This window comes from Lissotriton vulgaris, chromosome 6 (assembly GCF_964263255.1).
Source record: "Lissotriton vulgaris chromosome 6, aLisVul1.2, whole genome shotgun sequence".
Classification (NCBI taxonomy): Eukaryota; Metazoa; Chordata; class Amphibia; order Caudata; family Salamandridae; genus Lissotriton; species Lissotriton vulgaris.
This window is the reverse complement of record NC_141694.1, coordinates 40,940,370-40,960,542: the sequence shown is the minus strand read 5'-3', so window position 1 is coordinate 40,960,542 and position 20,173 is coordinate 40,940,370.

Sequence of the window (20,173 nt, the reverse complement as noted above, 5' to 3'; positions counted from 1 at the left end):
CAGGGCTCTTTCATTGGGGGTAATCTGAATAAAGAATGCAAAAGAAGATCATTTAATAACTAGATCTCGATAGAAACGACTTGTTCTCCCCTTTTAAAAAGTGCGAAGAGCAAAAACAGAATAAACGAACCCCCTCACGCTGACCACACCATTATAGGTATGGACTTATCGCTTTTTTGTCTGTAAAACAGGCTGTCTTTGTTGTTCCTTGATGTAAATAGTAAAATATCCCTTACTCCGTACATTAGGTCCACAGTTACACTAAAAGGACCCAGGAATTCACTAGCTTCGTTACATGTATTGGACCCGCGGGACCACGTTGCCCACAACTTAACGTAACATGCTCAGTGACATCCAATTTTAAAAGGGGAGAATAAGTCGTTTCTATCGAGATCTAGTTATTGAATGATCTTCTTTTGCATTCTTTATTCAGATTACCCCCAATGAAAGAGCCCTGATGAGAATCTGTAATTTTACTCCAGATTCGAAACGCGTCGGCAGGCACTAAAAGAAAGTGAACAATAATTTATTGTTTATCACTTTTACTTTTTCTCCAAAGTTGATATTGACCTTTCTTATAATAATTTGGTTGCTCCTTTTTTTGCTTCTATTTGATTTTGTGGTAATTATAAGTGAGAAATATTTCGCAAAGAGTCATTATTTGTGAAATCGTTGCTTTTGAAAATGAAGATTGTACATAAACAGTCTATATTTGTATATATGTTTGTTGTATAATAGTTGTATATATGTATAAATGTGGTTTATAAGTATCTTTCTCACCCATGAAAATATATAAAGAAACTTGATACCTTCACAAACAGAAGATAATTTCTTTGTTTGTGTTTTCTTAAAATTTGAAACAAGTATCCACGTGGGGGTCAGCAAACTTTCTATTGTTCAGAAGGTTGGAGTTTGGCACATCAGAAAAGCAAGTTCTTGAACTTATTTGCTGTAATAGTTATTATAAATCTAACCTTGGCAAGTTGTTGTATTTATTTTAATTATTATTTTGACACTTTGAAGTAGCTTGTTAGCTGACCTCTGTCAATAGTTAGACTTTATTCAAGTTTAGTAAAGCCTTTCTATGTAACCCTATAGAGCTAATGTACTACAATTGGGAAAAAGAAAATTGGCAGTTTTTCTCTCACCAGGGCTTATAAAACATATTTTATAGTGTGCCTGTTTATAGTAACAATGCACCCTATCCATGAGGCACCTAGGGGAGACCTTAAGGATGACTAACATGTAATAATAAGGTAGTTTAAGACTTTGGAAGTACCTTTAATTCCAAAGTTGAATTTGCAATTAATTTTATTTTAAAAGCAGCTTTCAAAGCAGTGATGCCTTTACAATGACAGCAGGCAACATAGCAGTGCACTTGTAAGTGCATTAAATCCACTGGCCCTCTACACCTACATGCCCTACTATATACTAGGGCCTTACAGCTAGGTTGTAGTACAAACTGTAATTATACCTAATTACCATGTACCTTTTACACTGAGCACAGGCCCTGGGTCTGGTGAGTAGAGCCCAGGGCACAATCAGAGTCAGAAAACCAGCATCTGTTAGTCGAAATGGGAGCAAAATGTGTGGGGGACACTGCAAAAAGCCCTGGTTTCTCACAAAAAGTGTTCACAAAAGTCAGTTGAGAAGAGTGTTACATGTGCTTAATGTCTAGGGTAAGACTGTATATACCTTTATCAAGCCAAGCCCTACATTTTCAATGTATTCTATAAAAGAGGGTAGAGAGCAGGAAGTGAGCTGGTAAAGAATTCTGAAATTGAGTGGCCTTGAGAGAAGCCCTAAGCCGAATTACATGTTGTTTATAAAGTGGCAAATACCTATTTCTTTCCATTTCTAAGCTCTGTGAACAACAGGTACTACTATTATCCAAGTCCCTGTGACACAATTTATGAACCTTAAAGGCCCATGATTTAAGAGTGCCACGTCCTTATGGGTCTCATACCCGCAGCAAATTAATATAGACAAGCCTATCAGCCTCTATAATGATGTTTTTGTCTTTACAGAAATAAAATACTAGACAGGTGAACATTTACAGTAAAAACCATTAAGGTAATCAATGTCAGTGTTGTAGTTCCTTGTTACATTTCACTCGTTTTGCCTAAACGTGCATTTCCTAAGAGTGTTTGCTTTCTCAAAGTGTTTTTGTAGGGTTGTTTCATGGAGCATACTGATCTTTTTTTGCTTAACAGAGCACTGAAGTTGACCCCCACAATGCCTGTCAGTCTGTAACAAAGGGGTTTGGAATACATGTTCATTCAATCTCTGGCCTCTCTGAATATTGTATAGCATGTGTGCCACTTACAATTGTGATGCAATACAAAAAGTATGAAGTAGGAACTCAGCTGGTGAGATATTGGCAATACGAAAGTAAAAGAAAATGCAGTGCTTACAGGCAAGTGAGTGTGCTGTGTGTGTAGGGAGATGATTTTTTTTGTTTAAATTTGTTTATTGGGTTTTTGTTTGCATTTGATAATAAACATGACAGTAATGATGAAATAAAGACAATGCTTGACCATAGATACATAGTTTCAGATATTATTGCTTAGCGGTCTCCCTACTCCAGGGAAAACATGCCTCCCGACCGCATCCAACCGTGTGTTCCAGCAGCGTCCACCTCCAATCCCTCATGGGGCCCCCAGTATGCCCCCTAGGGGGGGCCAGTACTATCCATGGTGTGCGGCCTACTGTCGTCAGCGAGGTGATGGACTTGTGATGTGGCAGTTGTTGCGTGGGTGTCCCACAGTGCAGTGGCTATGTCGGCGTGATCCGCCAATGCATATGCTGCCGTGTTGTTGTTAGCTGTAGGTCTTCCCAATTAACCATAGGTGGGGGGGGATGGTCCCCCCGATCTAAACTTACTAACTTTTCCAAGAACTTTGGGATGAACTGGGCAACGAGGGGGGGGAAGAGTCTAGGGAGTGAGCGGAGGGGAGAGGGTCGCTGCCTCTGGGTACCGTGGCGGCGCCCCTGGATCTCAGAGATCGGCTGTGTGTAGGGAGTTATTGACATGCGTCGAGTCACGAGTGTTAGGGGGCACTGCTGCAGGCGGTGATCTGGTAGGGTTCGTAACTGTGTCTTGGGGGTGCGGGGGTCGGTGTGGCTAGGCGTGTCTGAGACTGCAAGGCCATGGGTGATGCATCGGGGCATGTCGACTGTGCAAATTTGTACATTAATTGAGCCCACTCTAAGGATATGGGGTGTTTGCGGTGTCCCAGTACCTCCTCCTCCCGGAGTATCTCCTCCTCTGCCTTGCCCCATTTATGCACTGCACCTATCCACGCCACTTCCGGCGGTCCCGTGGGGGACCTCCAGTGCATGGCTATTCCCCGTTTCGCCAGAAGGAAGGCCAGTCAGAGGAATCGTTTCTGTACATTCTCCGTTTTCCGTCTACGGAAGATCCCGAGCACGCATGCCTCCCATGTGGTCATAGTCGTTATGGCCGTAACCTCTGCAAGGGTTCGATGGACCGTGTCCCAGAATCCCCGGAGTGTGGGACAATCCCAGAACATGTGTCTGAAATCCGCTCCTGGGGCATGACAGCGGGGGCACTCAAAGTGAGTGTTGGGGAAGAAACGCTGCAGGCGGTTCGGTGTGAGGTATGCCCTGTGGAGGACATTGAATTGTATGTTACGGAATCTGGCATTCCTGGACACCTTTTTGGGGTACTCCAGGGCCGTGCTCCATTCTTTATTGTGGACCACTCTGCCGATGTCAGTCTCCCACTTCTGGTGCAGGGGTTGGAGGGATGGGAGGAGTAGTGACCGTACCGCCTTATAGAGCCAGGATACTAGGTGTCGCCCTACCCCCATGTGTAGAAGCGTGTGGATCACTGGATGTGGTGTGGGTTCCCCTTCATCCGGATTCCAAAACCTACGACTGCTGTCTATAAGTTGCCTATGGAGTAGAAATTGTCCGGGGGGGGGGGGGGATCGTACTGCTCCATCATTTGTGCAAATGTTTTTAGCTGTCCGTCCTCAAATAAAGATTCTACCTCCGTGACCGACAATTCTGTCCAGACTCGGAGCGTTCCTTAAGTGTAATATATGTCTCCACATGGAAAGCCCACCAATGGCAGCAGGGGTGAATATGGCGGTTGTGTTTTGGACATGCGATGGATACGCATCATGCAGGTGCGGGCTATATATAGTTGTAGTGGTCGAGCTCGTATAGGCTTAGTGCCCGGCAGCAGCATTCGATGGATTGCTGGTTGAGGCAGTGGGCCATTGGTTATGATAGTCTCTCCTATGTAGCGCCCTGCTGTCCAGTAGGACCGCCAATGAAGTTGGGCTGCCAGGAAGTACACCTCGAAGGCCGGCGCTCCCAGTTTTCCCTCCGTGGTGGGCAGATAAAGTGTGGACAGCGCCACACGTCGCCGACCTCCGCCCCACACCAGCTCCGTCAGGAGGCTGTTCAGTTCTATAAAGAACGATCGTGGCGGGATCACCGGGAGGTTCACGAAATGATATAGGAGCCTGGGGACCATGACCATTTTCGCCAGGGCCACGTGGCCTATAGGTGCCAGCGGGAGCATTTTCCAGAAACTCACCGCCGACCGTAGTCCGGCCAAGGCCTTACGATGGTTTCCCTCATATATGTCTTCTAGGGTGTGGTACAACCGCACTCCTAAGTAATGGGGGGCTTCCGCATTCCATGCTAGCGCCCGAGTGCCTATTTGGGCTTCGAAGGGGGCCATGTGGGGGCTCAGCGAGTATAGAGAGGATTTCCCCCAGTTAACCTTAAGGCCCGAGACGACGGCAAACTCCTCCAATGTCCTCCAGATGCAGGACAGGTCGCCCGTAGCGTCCCCAACATAGATTAAAAGGTCGTCGGCGTACAGGGACACACAGTGCCAAGTGTGTGCCAGTTCCCGCCCTCCTGATGCAGGCGTATCGCTAAGGGTTCAACCGCCAGGGCGAACAAGAGGGGTGACAGCGGGCACCCTTGCCTGGTCCCTCTCTCCACCTCGAACTCCTGTGATATGTAGCTGCCCATCCGGACTCTGGACGTGAGCTGTGTGTAGAGGAGCCTAGTGTATGCGGTCAGGCGAGGGCCAAAGCTGTTTTTCCTGAGGACCTCGAACAGGTATGGCCATAGGAGAGTGTTAAACGCCTTTTCGAGGTCTAATATGAGGCAAGCTGCGTTGGGGAACCGTTCACTCGTCATGTCTTGAACATGGAACAGTCTGCGGAGGTTGTGGGATGTGTTGCAGTTTGGCACAAACCCATTCTGGTCGGGGTGGACCAGCTGGGGTATGACCGGGGCGTATCTATCCACCAGCATTTTACCCAAGATTTTGCAGTCCGAGTTAAGCAGCGTAATTGGTCTATAAGATGACGGGAGCTGGGGGTCTCAGTGTGGTTTCAGGAATGAGACTATTACAGATTCCCTGAGGGATCGTGGCTAGACAACCCGCCACGAGCTCGTCATTGAATACAGTAGTCAATCGTGGGGCAAGGAGGGCAGAGAACGTACTGTAGTATTCAATGGTGAAGCCATCCAGACCTGGGGCCTTATTCCTGGCTAGTGCTCCTATCTCTACTTTGATCTCGGTAGGTGTTATTTTCTGGTCGAGGTCCTTCTGCATTTCCGGCGAGATTTGGGGGATTGGGAGCGTGAGGAAGAAACTATCTGCCGCGTGGGTGTCTTGCTGGCTCGGGACTTGGTATATGTGTGAATAATATGTGTAGGAGACTTGCATGATTGCTAGTTGGGAGGTTTGGAGCCGACCGAACTGGTCTATAAGTTCCGTGATGGGTTGCAAGTCGGGCTCTTGTCTAGCTAACCAGGCCAGCAGGGTCCCCCCCCTATTGCCCTCCCGGTGTACCCTGGATGCATAGTTCCGGAAGTTGTATTTATGCAAATCCCTCAGTGTTTCAGCGTATTTTGTTTTGGCCTCAGCTACGCGCTCCTGGGTCACCGCGCCGCGATCGACCGCCTTAAGCAGGGTAGCCAACTCGCATTCTGCATCCTGTAGTGTGTGTTCTAGGACCTTGCGCACCCCCACCACCTGTTGTATGCAGTGGCCCCTCGCTGTCACTTTGTGTGCGTCCCACTCTACGAGGCTAGAGGATGCGGACCTTGCGTTTAAAGTGAAGTGTTCCTGCAGATGTTCCCCATGATCGTGTGTGAACACCTGATCTGTGAGACACTCCCGAGGGAGTTTCCACGTCGGTACTGGGGGGTGGGGTGGTTTCCATCTAAGGGTCAGCACGTGAGCGTCATGATCTGAAAGTACTCTTCCGAGATAGTCTGAGTGTTGTTCTTTAGTATGCGGAACTGCCGAGCAGAGGAATCTATTGAGACGCACTCGGAGGTAGTGTGGGATGGAATGGAATGAATTAAGTTTTGTAGTAGGGTGTAATGCCCTCCATGTGTCAGTCAATGCCCAGTGTTGCACCCATGTATTGAAGAGTTCCATTTGTTTGTGAAGCGGTGAACGCTGTGGCGGGGGTCGGGAATGGTCAAGGGTCATATCTAAGACACAATTATAATCTCCTCCCGGTATCCAGGGGGCGTGAGTGTGGTGTGCCAGCGTTTTCGTGAGGCGATTCCAAAATACGTGTTGCTCTACATTAGGGGCGTATATGCTGCCTACTAGGATTGGCTGCCCATCTAATTGTCCCTCTAGCAGTACATAACATCCCTCCTGATCTACCACCCTGTTCTGCTCTCTAAAAGGTACGCCCGGTCTGACCCAAATCAATGTCCCACTGGCGAATGCAGAGTACCCTGTGGCGCATACTATGCCCCTCCATTTTTTCTGAAGCCTTCCAACTTCCGTCAGCGTCAAGTGGGTCTCTTGCAAGAGGGCTATGTGGGCCTGCTGTCTTTTCAGATATGCGTATACCGCGTAGCGCTTACTCGCCGTGTGTAGACCTCTAACATTTAAGGTGATGAATGTGATGTCTGCATTAGGGATTTTCGTCCTGTGTTACGGTTAGTTGTGTAGGTCGGTCCCCCCGTCTCCCGCTGCCCAGAACCAGATCCATTCCCGCTTTCATATTTTCCCCATACATGAGTAGTCAGAGACCATCTGTCCGCTCTCGCTAGGGTATCGGGGATAAATGGGGCGGGGGGTGGAACAAGAACAATGCCTGGGAAACAGTCCCAACAAAAGGGGCCTAATGCTTGGCGCATTAAGTCCAAACCGTACATCTTGTACTGTCTCTATTTCGTTTGATGCGGGGCGGGAACTTCTGCGCTGTCATGCAGGGTCTGGCCGCCTGTGACATCGTGTCTCTGTGGGTGTAGTCGCTGCCGCTTTTACCTTAGTCGGCGAGTCACGATGTCCCCCGTTGGTTAACCCTTCTGGGTTTCCTGGTCTTACCACAGTCTGTGCTCGCCGCTTTCAGATGAGCGTGTCCGCCGTCTGCGGAGTTACCAATGGCGGAGAGGCTGAGCCATCCCTGGATGTGCGGGTGTCACTCCGATCACCTTCGTCAGATGTAAAGATGTGGGGGCCCGATCTTCCTCCAGGTCGACTTCTGTCCGCAGGACCTCCGTCGCCGCCTGTAGGGCCCTCTGTCAATCCGCTATAATGTGCTCCAGGTCTGGGGCCCCTCTGGAGTTGGGAGTCGAAGGGCGGTTCATTTGTTTGAGGGTGACTTTCTTAGAGCGCAGCCTGCGCCTGCTGGATGAGGAGCTCGACGGCGTAGACCCTCGCTCTGACTGAGCTTGGTTGTGATGGTCTAACCAGCGCCTCGCCTCCGCTGGGTCGGTGAAGAAGTGTGTTGAGCCGTTATATATGATTTTGAGGCGGGCCGGAAAGAGGAGGGCATATTGTATCTTGCGTTGGCGCAGAGTTTGCTTCACCGCCTGGAATGTGGCACATTGGCGTTGTACTGCTTGGGAGTAGTCAGGGAACACCATCATGTTGTTATCCTCTACCCTGAGTACTTTTGCTTGTCTGGCCGCCCGCAGGATCATGTCCCTGTCTTGGTAGTGTAACAGTTTTAGCAGAAAAGGTCTGGGCGGGAAGCCAGCTGATGGTCGTCGGGCCGGAACCCTATGTGCTCGTTCCACGGAGAATAATGGTGTGAGATCTTAGGTCCGGGTGAACGTTTTTATCCATGTTTCAATGTACTGAATGGGGTCCATCCCCTCCACTCCTTCCGGCAGGTTGAGCAGGCGTATGTTACTCCGACGGGAGCGCCCCTCCAAATCGTCCGCTTTGCGTTCCAGAAAGTTAACTTTATCCTGCAAATCTTAGATAGCTTTTTGGTTAAGCTGGACTTGTGGTTGCAGTTCGTGCAGCGTTTGTTCCTCCTGGTTCACCCTATCCGCCAATTTCCTGTGGTCATCTCTTAGGAGGGAGATGTCTGAGGCTAGTTCTCCAAATTTGGTCTCCATGGACATCCGGGAGTGTTCGATAGCCGCCAACACTCTGTCAAGCTTTGTGGACATATCTATCTCCTGCGGTGGCCCTCCGGTCTTTAGCTTGCGCGAGGGGCCCGGGGAGGGGGAGCGCCTCTGGGCAAGCACTGGCGTCGTATTCAGTATTCTCTGAGGTCTCCCCATTGATGACGCGGGTGGTCTGCCGGCCCAGAATGGCCCACCGTAGACGTTGCAACCCGCGTACCCCCGTGGGTCACGTTGCTTATGGCAGCGTCGTCAGGGGAATCACTCGACCCCGGTCACACAGTTCCCCACAGTGATGATTTCCGCGGCCACTCACCCCACCTGGCGATCCGATTCCGGCATGCCGGAGCTCCCCCCGCCACACTTCCACGTGGGCCTGTTCCAGTGTTGCGCTCGTGCTGCGGGTCGACACGGGTCCGCACTCGCCCCGAGTGTGTCGCCTGACGTGCTCTGGGTTGGCCAGGCGGGTCGGGGGGCCGGGAGTGCCCGCTGCCTATGTGTTCCCCCTCGACTCGGCTCTGCCACCCGGGGGGGGGGCGATCCCGACAGTTCTCAGGCACTCACTGACTGCTGCTTGGGCCGCCGGGGGCCTTGGTGCTAATGGTGACACTTGGGGGCTTCCCAGGCGGGTCCCAGGTACTTCAGGACCGTCGGTATCGGGGGTGTGTGTGCCCTCCCGGCTGCTTGTCTGGTGTGTCCGAGGTGTTCAAAGGTGGCCCAACAACCGGGGCGCACCCGGGGAGCTCCGGAATCGTCGCCCCCGATCCGCGGGTTCACAGGGCCTCACCGTCGGACTCCTCCTCGATGAAAATTGTGTGGCACTGTTTTCGGGCTGACCTGTGTGGCCGCTACCGCGTCACCCCCGCGGTCTCGGGGCTGCAGGAGCGCATTGAAGGGCGCTCACAGGGGTGTCCACAAGTGTCTCTCCCTCGGGGGCCAGCTCGCCCTCTTCTGCTGGTCCCACGAGCACTTCAGGTCGGCCGGCTCACTCGGGCGGGTCCGGGATCGGGACGTCTCACCACCGTCCAGAATTGGGGCGACAGCGTCTGCAGGGCACCCGGGGTGTCAGCTGTTGCTCGACTGGGGGAAGCGGATCCTGCTCCCAGGAGGCTGGCTCCTGTCTCCCGGAATCTCCGGCGTCGTTAGCTGGGCGCCGCCATTTTGAGTGGGTCTCCGCGGCGGACCCCTCGGGTCACTCTGGGCTCACCGTGGCTGCATGGTCCTCTGCATCAGCGCCGGAGGTGTCTACCGGCTATCCTCACTGGGATGAGGGGTATTTCGCGGGCATTCTGGCAGTATATACTCTTGGTGTCACGGGCAGCCGACCAGAGCACTAGAAGAGTGCGTCCGCCATCTTGGCTGGCTCGGCCACGCCCCCCATGTGTAGGGAGATGATGAAGTGAAGGACATGCTAGGAAGTACATGGAGGAGAGATTGAAAGAGTGTGCTAAAGAGGAACAAGATAAGGCGCGACATGTGCAAATGGAGGATTTCAGAAGGATGTTAGGAGAAAAGGTAAGATCTGCCTAACAGGGAGACTACAGATGAAAGTGGTAGGATTGGAAGAAATGGAGGGCCTGAGACTCTCCAAACACTCCAATCTCTTCCACAGGCCTCCTAATAATCATAGTTTCAAAAACTAAAGATTTTTCAAATGGAAATATTCACTATGTAATCTTTATTGTTACTCATTTATCTGATACTGATACCAAGCATTGGCAAAGTCAATAGGGTTAGCATGCTTTAGGTGCAGCTCAGCTATCTTTAACTCCATGTTCTCCTCAGGAGATCTTACCTCAATTTGGGGAAAAAACTCTATTCTTTCATTAACAGAGAAAGCCTGCCTGAATCCAACAGACCCCCAAAATTGCTGCCCCATATCCTGCCTTCCCCTGTCGGACAAAATTATGGAGACGGTTTTGAACATGCAACTTGCCCAGTTCCTCGACGAAAACCATCTCCTGTACCCGACTCCGTTCAGATTCAGACCTGGGCACAGCACAGAAACAGCCAAAGCCACAAAGGAGATAAGAGCTGCTTTAGATAAAGGAGGCTCGGCAGCTCTTATCCTCCTCAACCTTGTCCACAGCCTTTGATACGGTTGATCATAAGATCCTACTCAATCGGCTGGCTGAACTAGGTGTGAAGGACAAGGTCTTGTCCCTCCTGACATCTTTCCTGTACAATAGTAAACAATTTGTGGCTTTAGGTGGCTTTGAGTCCTCCCTTTTTTCACTTCCTTGCGGGGTCCTTCAGAGATCCTCGCTTAGTCCCACGCTTTTTAAAACTTACATCTCTGAATTAGCTACTCTAATCAAAATTTTTGACTTCTCACTTACCTCCTAAGCTGACAACACTCAATTAGTAGTGTCAGCCCTTAACATCGACCCAAGGGTGTCTACTCGATTCCAGGACTTCATGAGAGCAATCAGTTTATGGATGAGTGGGCATTGCCTGAAGCTTTACAGAGGTGATAACATTGGGCAATCTTTCTCCTGCCTGGTCCCCTTCCTCATAGTTGGATGATTTAGGCTCTCCCCTACTCCAGTGCCCAAGGCTAAAAACCTAGGCATACTCATTGGGGCCGATTCACAGAACCAATCTGTGACAAAATCCTAAACTTACTACTTTTGGTGTTCACAGAAGGCATTTAGCAGTAGTAAAGTTAGGATTTTCTCTTAAGTTTGGCTTAAGACAGACTTAAGACAAACTTAAAACAAACTTAGGACAGACTTAAGACAGACTTAAGACAAAATCCTAACTTTACTACTAAATGCCTTCTATGAATACCAAAAGTAGTAAGTATAGGATTTTGTCTCAGATTACTTCTGTGAATCGGGCCCATTGACAATAAGCTACAGTGCTCAAATGTCGGCTGTAGTCTCCTCATTCTTTCTCACCCTCATGATGATTAAGAAAATTCTTCCCTACATACCAGCAAACACCAAAAAAATAGCTGTCAGTACCCTGGTACTATCTAAATTAGATTACAGTAATGGTCTATTCATGAACCTGCGGGAAAAATATACTAACAAACTTCAGTCACAACAAAATGCTATGGCCAGAATGACTTGGGGTTGCCTAAATTTCATTCAATCTCCTCCAGAATCTGGAAGCTCCACTGGCTTCCAGGGAGGAGTTGTATTAAATTCAAAGCTCTCTACATTGCCCATCAAACACTGCATAATTTTGGCCATGAGTTTCTTAGACATAGTTTTCAATGGTACACCTCTAGCAGACCTTTGCGTTCCTTAGGCGCCAAAGCTCTCAAAACTTCCAGATTTAGGAAATGTAACTGGGGTGGAAGAAGCTTTTTCTCACATACAACTAAACTCTGGAATAGTCTGCCCCCTCACACCCCACTTTCCTTTAGGAAAGAACTTAAAACCAGGCTTTCTAGGAACTAAGGGCGTTCAGTTTGTGTTTAAGTGCAGTTTGTACCAAGGCACCTTTGGGTAAGTGTACGCTCTATACATTTTAATACCATAACATGTCTGATATACCTTTGATGAAAGCTCAGTGAGAAGCACCAAAATACTGTTTGGGTGGTACAATGAAAAGCATAGGATTTAACATTAAATGTTGTAAGCCACGCCCTTAATAATACAAGTCACGCCCATCCAAAATGATTTCTAGTTAGCAACTTGGGCTACACCCCATCTAGAGTAATCCCCTACCCCCAACACCTTTTTCATCCTACTTAAAGCCCTGCTTGGAAGTAAGAAGGAAGGAATCCTGAGCTTGCGAAGCCAGGATTCCAACCATCACACGCAGTTCACACAGACGTCAGCAGTATGAGCACAGCTCAGCGGCCATCTTGTAGGCGCATTAGCTCTCCTGAGATGGCCTTGCTTACAATACATTGCAATCATATTGATGGCTGTCTAGTTTTGGTCACTTTAATATGTTGATGTGCTTCTTCCTCAATTGGAACTACACAATTATCCTGCAGTTTTGCAAGCTGTTAAACAGACGTCCGACTCTGAGCAATGACTGGTAATCAATGAAGTGCACTGCAGCTGTAAAGGAAAAAAACGTATTATTCAATATTCTAAAGGCTCTTGCTTGTCCGTAATGCGAGAGCAACAACTACCAAGGCTCACTTAGAGCGCGACAGAAGATCAATGGACGTCAAAGCGGCCACGTAAATTCAAGGGCAATTATGGCCGCTTTCTTACTTCATTAGGCACTGGGCAATCAAATGACATTTTCATTTTCACAAGAATCATAGCTGTGATGAGAACTTTCATTTCTTATTACCCCTTCCACTGCTACTAACAACAAATGTTTGTTCCTGGATTCTTCTGACCCAGGTCAGCCTCGCGACCATCCTCATTTGTAAAGGGGGTGAGCTTAGAAAAGGAGGCCGGACTTGATGTCAGATTAACACTCCCCTCACACAATAAGTAAACTGAAACAAATGGAACCCAAAGACAATAATAGACTTCAACCTACCTTCTTATAGAGCAGGTATGACTGTTTAAATTGGCATCAAGATTTTGAGATGAAAGGTGTTGAAATGATGCACTGGATGCAGGATTTAGTAAACACTGTATTAGCTGAAGAGCACAGAAGGTCACAACTAGCTTCTTCAGTGTCCTACTTTCAACTGGCCTATGAACCACACTTCCAATCAAACACAAACATTCCAGGAATACTTGCTAGTCAAGCATTCCTGGTAGTTAAGCAACACAACACGTCCCCCCAGTTCCATAAAACAAAATGAAATACTAATACATATGTAAACAAGGAGAGAGAGGAGAAGGGGCAGTGATCGAAGAGAAGAACATATGTACCTTAGACTAATACAATACGACAATGCATATACTATACATTTGACAAAGGAATTGCAATTACAAATTTTTCGACAATAAAATACGACACTGCGTATACTACAAATTTGACCAAGGAACTGCAATTACGAAGAAATTGCAATTACAAATTGTTCACCACATAATCCTTCAACCAACCATGAGCCTTCCTTCCCCTTACCAATTTTTGTTTTAAATTCTGGTCAGTGGAAGGAACCAATTCAGTATCAATCTCATTAGTCATATGAGGAATACTTACGCCTTCCTGCCCATCTGACCCTGCTATTCCCGTACCTTCAGTGTGAGTGGAATTCTCCTGTGAAGATGGAGAAAGTAATCCTGGACTCATTCTAGATTTGTTAATCATAAAATCATCCATCTATTAAAAATTGCTACTTGTACCCCAACTTCATTCACATCCAAACATTTGGCCATTCTTTTTAGATTCCAAACCTTACCTTTCCTGAGTCATACCACATTCTGCAACACTTCTACCACTTCTTCTCTATCATAAAAAATACTAGTTTCTTAACACATACCTAGTCACCAACCTCAATTTTGGCAGATCTCACTCCGTGTTTCGCATCAAAATATTTCTTGCTCCTGTCATGCATACATTCCATTCTGTTCTTTACCTCATCCCTAGACCATTGTACCACACCTGACACACATAGCCATCAAGGATTATACTTAGACCTGGGTTTACGCCCACACATTATAACAAAAGGAGGTAACCCCGTGGACATTTTCCCAACTTGCGTGATCCAGTCTTTACCTCCATTCATGGCCAATTGGATGATGCCCTTTAACGTGCAATTAAATCTTACCACCATTCCACCCACTCAGATTGATCCTATGCTTAATGCCCAGCTTCTCAAAAATAAATTCTGGCCTTGTTAGACAGAAATTGGACTCCATTGTGGAGAAGTGTGGCTCAATGGTTAGAGCGGCAGACCCTGATGCAGAAATCTAGCCCGGGACCAGGGTTCAATTCCCTGCCTCGGCGGGTCTTGGGCTCAAAATTCCACGGACCTGATAATTCTCGCCTCGGTGCCTATTCTAATCATGGGTCCCACTCTGCAACTCTGGGCAATAGCTTGCTTAATCTCCACAACAGCCCCCACAACGCTAAGGATGCCTGGCCTCCACCTTGGGGGTGCCCAGGAGTGGACGCCTCACAGGGAAAGCCAGGATGGGTTCCACAGCGGTATTCGTACAAGCGCCTTGAGACCCTTGCGGGTGAGTAGTGCGCTATACAAGTATCAATTTTTTTTTATTGTCAGTCACAAGGGACGCTAGAATACCCTCAGACATGAAAATATCTGTATCAATCCTCCAAACATGAATACACCAAATCTGTCAGAATCGTGCAGAGCTGAAGTACAACCATTAATATCTATGAAATTTCCTGTAAATCTTCTTATGCACGCATAGACTCTCCATTGCCAGTGTTGAAATTATGCCCTTGATGAAAGTTTAAGTAAACACTTTATTAACTGAGGAGTGCAGACAAACACAACTATCTTCTCCAGTGTCCTTCCTTCAACTGGCCTATGAACCAAACTTCCAATCAAACACAAACATTACAGGGATGCGAGCTAGTCAAGCATTCCTGGTAGTTAAGCAACACAACACGTCCCCCCATTTCCATAAAACAAAATGAAATACTAATACATATGTAAACAAGGAGAGAGAGGAGAAGGGGCAGTGATCGAAGAGAAGAACATATGTACCTTAGACTAATACAATACGACAATGCATATACTATACATTTGACCAAGGAATTGCAATTACAAATTTTTCGACAATAAAATACGACACTGCGTATACTACAAATTTGACCAAGGAACTGCAATTACGAAGAAATTGCAATTACAAATTGTTCACCACATAATCCTTCAACCAACCATGAGCCTTCCTTCCCCTTACCAATTTTTGTTTTAAATTCTGGTCAGTGGAAGGAACCAATTCAGTATCAATCTCATTAGTCATATGAGGAATACTTACGCCTTCCTGCCCATCTGACCCTGCTATTCCCGTACCTTCAGTGTGAGTGGAATTCTCCTGTGAAGATGGAGAAAGTAATCCTGGACTCATTCTAGATTTGTTAATCATAAAATCATCCATCTATTAAAAATTGCTACTTGTACCCCAACTTCATTCACATCCAAACATTTGGCCATTCTTTTTAGATTCCAAACCTTACCTTTCCTGAGTCATACCACATTCTGCAACACTTCTACCACTTCTTCTCTATCATAAAAAATACTGGTTTCTTAACACATACCTAGTCACCAACCTCAATTTTGGCAGATCTCACTCCGTGTTTCGCATCAAAATATTTCTTGCTCCTGTCATGCATACATTCCATTCTGTTCTTTACCTCATCCCTAGACCATTGTACCACACCTGACACACATAGCCATCAAGGATTATACTTAGACCTGGGTTTACGCCCACACATTATAACAAAAGGAGGTAACCCCGTGGACATTTTATCAACTTGCGTGATCCAGTCTTTACCTCCATTCATGGCCAATTGGATGATGCCCTTTAACGTGCAATTAAATCTTACCACCATTCCACCCACTCAGATTGATCCTATGCTTAATGCCCAGTTTCTCAAAAATAAATTCTGGCCTTGTTAGACAGAAATTGGACTCCATTGTGGAGAAGTGTGGCTCAATGGTTAGAGCGGCAGACCCTGATGCAGAAATCTAGCCCGGGACCAGGGTTCAATTCCCTGCCTCGGCGGGTCTTGGGCTCAAAATTCCACGGACCTGATAATTCTCGCCTCGGTGCCTATTCTAATCATGGGTCCCACTCTGCAACTCTGGGCAAAAGCTTGCTTAATCTCCACAACGGCCCCCACAACGCTAAGGATGCCTGGCCTCCACCTTGGGGGTGCCCAGGAGTGGACGCCTCACAGGGAAATCCAGGATGGGTTCCACAGCGGTATTCGTACAAGCGCCTTGAGACCCTTGCGGTGAGTAGTGCGCTATACAAGTATCAATTTTTTTTTTTTATTGTCAGTCACAAGGGACGCTAGAATACCCTCAGACATGAAAATATCTGTATCAATCCTCCAAAGATGAATACACCAAATCTGTCAGAATCGTGCAGAGCTGAAGTACAACCATTAATATCTATGAAATTTCCTGTAAATCTTCTTATGCACGCATAGACTCTCCATTGCCAGTGTTGAAATTATGCCCTTGATGAAAGTTTAAGTAAACACTTTATTAACTGAGGAGTGCAGACAAACACAACTATCTTCCCCAGTGTCCTTCCTTCAACTGGCCTATGAACCACACTTCCAATCAAACACAAACATTCCAGGGATGCGAGCTAGTCAAGCTTTCCTGGTAGCTAAGCAATACAACAAAAGGGGAGGTACATTATTTGGATACTATTAGAGCTGACTGAGAGACAGATTTAACTTCGTCAACAGCCACACTTTTTTTAAGCATAATAAAAATGCATAAATATAAACAGAGGGAGGCTCGGTCAGTCCTCAACATCCATTGGTCTCTTAAAGTATCATTCACATTTCGGTTCCTCCCACCACATCCTACTGCATTTGTCAGGTGGTCCGCCCATGTCAGCAACAGGCTCTCTTCTCCGTGAGTGAAGGCTTTTTGATCTTGCACAGGTGCACATACACCTAAAGAGAAATTCACTTTAGAGCCAGAGCTGGAAGGCCCATCTGTGATTTCCTTTCATGTTGTTTTAATCTATTTGTCCAATTGGTAATTTGTTTGCAAATATATGATCTCCACCTTTAGACGGTGCAATTCATAGGTCTCGTCTAAGGCAACGTATGTGGTGTCTGTTGCAATACATATTGTTAGCTAACAGCAGGCTTACAGCTTGCCAAGAGTATGGACCCGTGTCTTGTGTACTTCCACTGTTGTTTTTCAGGTGCTAACTTTTCATTTTGTTTAAACACTTTATGAAAATGCTTGCATTTTACAGCTCTCTCCGAGCACTTGGTGTTCCTGTCTCACCTGTGTGTTTCTACAAGAGGCGGTTGCCACCGAGTACTACGGGTGAGGCAGGGAGCAATAGAAAAATACATTAAAACTGACTTACCTTGCTGCCGGATGCCACCTCGCGTTGCCTCCGTCCTCTTCTGCTCAAGCCGGAAACAGGAAGCACACACAGGGTCCGCTAAGCCAATCACGAACATGACAGTAGCGTCATGATTGGTCTGAGAGCCTACACATGTTATTAACCATTCAGCCAGGGGAGAATATGCAAAGTGGGCATGACTGTTTGGCTGGCCCAAGACAGCCCGCCAAGCTGTCATGTGCACTTAAGTGCACCAACCACTCCTCCCCTGACGACAGCCCAGCCCGCCCTGTAAACCTGCCTGACTACGGAAAAATAAAATGAAAATAACATAGTGTTAGTATCATTTTTTTTCCTTTTTCCACTGCTCAAAGAGTCGCAGCTGGTTTCTACCTTGGCCCTTCCTCCCACGGTTGCAGTTTTTGCTTCCACCTTGCACCCCAACTGTCCATTGCCATTATAGCGTCCCACCCCCCCCTCTTTTGTGTGTTTGCTTGCCTATAATCGCTCTCCTGCCCTTTCTTGTCCCTGTACATCCCACTCCCCACCTTCTGTTGCCCATAACCACACTCCTACCCTCTGTTGTCCACGTACTTCCTCAGCAGGCACACGCCCTCTACCGGTCATTCGTGTGCTTTACCAAACCTGCTCACCCACCCGGTTGTACAGCGGTCAACTCACCTGGAAGGGATATCCTGGAGCTGAAGCAGGACCTCTGTGGGCTGAGCCAAAGTCGTGGCTAGAAGAAAAGCCAGGTCTTCACTTTCTCACCGAATTCCAAAAATTAGGAGGAGGGTATGATGTGCAGGGGCAGGTCATTCCAGGCTTTTGGAGCAAAGTAGGAAACGGCAAGACTGTCAGATCTGGTTCTGCGTGTGCAGGAAATGTGCATGAGTAGGAGTCCAGCTGAGCTGTAGTGTCTGGGAGGTTTATGAACATTTATGCGGTTGTTGAGGTACATGGGGCCAAGACAGTGTAAGGTGCTGTCTGTGTGCATGAGGGGTTTGAATAGTGTTCGTTTGTGGACTTAGAGCCAGTAGAGCTCTTTGAGGTGCAGGGTGATGTAAGTGCTGGGTGGAAGGTTGACAGGAGCATGACAACCTAGTTTGTGTGGTCTGGAGTCTTCTGGTCAGTTAAGTGTTGATTCCAGCATAGACTTTGTTGCTGCAGTCCAGCTTGCTGGTAACGAGAGTTTGGGTGACAGTTCTGCGAGTGTTGGTGGGTAACCATTTTAACCCCTTCCAGGCTCATGACGAGCTGGGCTCGTCATGGTGTAGCCTCCTCGCACACTGATGACGAGCCCAGCTCGTCATGAAAGCATTGAATTTAGTAAATCCCAGCATAGAAGGAGAATTCCACTAGCGCGGATGTGGTTAAGATCTTCTTGAGCATCTTGAGTGTGTGGAAGCTGGACACAGAGACTGTGCTCACGTGGCTAATCACAGTAAGTTGGTTGTTGATTACTATTCTGATATTCTTTGTGTGGGTTGATGGGAGGGGTGTGCGTGCGAGTTCTGCAGGCCACAAGGGGAAGTCGCTGTTTGAGGTGTCTTTGGTGAAGATTCCTACTTCTATCTTGTCTACGCTGAGTTTGAGTCAGCTGGTTTTTGTCCATCTGGTGACTTTGGTAATGGAGGGATAGAAATTGGTTTGGGTCTTTGGTATCTTGTCAGAGAGGGAGAGTTTGAGCTGAGTGCCGTCAGCATAGGCTATGATGTTGATTCCATGGATGCAGATGATGCTGTTGAGTGAGGTCATATAGGTGTTGATTAGAGTGGGCCTAAGGGAGGATCCTTGTTCAACTCTGCAGATGTGGTTGATGGTATCTGAGGTGAAGTGCGCCAAGCTGACTGTCTTGGTGTGACCTGTCAGGAACGAGCAAATCCAACTTGCAGGAACTTGGATAATAATAATCCACATTTGTAAGGCGCAACAATCACCCGTAAGGGTCTCTAGGCGCTGGAGGCCATCGGGAAGATTAAGCAAGCTATTGCCCAGAGTCACATGGTGCTGGGCTAGCCTGCTGCCAGAGCCGGGGATCGAACCGTGATGCCCAGATTCTAGCGCCAGTCGCCCTGGCCGTGGCGCCACACCTCTCCCTTTGTGAAGTCTTTGTCTATGTGAAGTCGTTGGCTGAGGATGGGGTAAGAGAGGATGCTGAAGGTTGAGGAAAATTCCAGTATGATGTGGTGCTACCTTTGTCTATGATTATCCAAATATTTTCCATGGTGGTGATGAAAGTGGCCTCAGTACTTTGGTTGGGCCTAAACCCAGAATTGTGGTGTGGAGGAGGTGGTTGTCAGTGAGGCAGGTGGCTAGGAGTTTGTTCAACTTCTTTTCCATGACTTTTACTGGGTAGGGTAGGCAGGGAGATAGGCTGGTAGTCAGCTAGCATATTCAGGTCAGATGACTATTTCTTGAGGAGGGGGAGTAATGTGGGGTGTTTCCAGCCATCTGGATAGGTGGTGTGATGATTAGGTCAGTCAGGATCAGAGCGAGGGCTGTGCTTGATGAAGACTTGATGAGGGCAGGGGTACGAGTGGTACTCCAGAGTGCATAGACCACATGGTTGTTGCCTGTGTGCTTCACTGCTCGCCCTCTATTGTTCATATGCTACGTCACATCTCCGTTCTCCAGTGCATAAGCGCTATATTAAAAGCACTTTTCTCACAATCTTTTATTTGGAAATCTATTTCAGACTGACAAATAAAATGGAAACAAATGCTCAACTCATTTGTGTGCACACAAAATGATGCAACAGCTTGCTCACTGCATTTTCTAACACATTATTATCAGTCATACTGAGTGCTGCTGTAGAGCATGACTAAAAATCATTGCTATAGCCATGGTCTCATAACTAACCATAAATAGAATACAGCAAGATAATGCATAAGCAAGGAAACAGGATA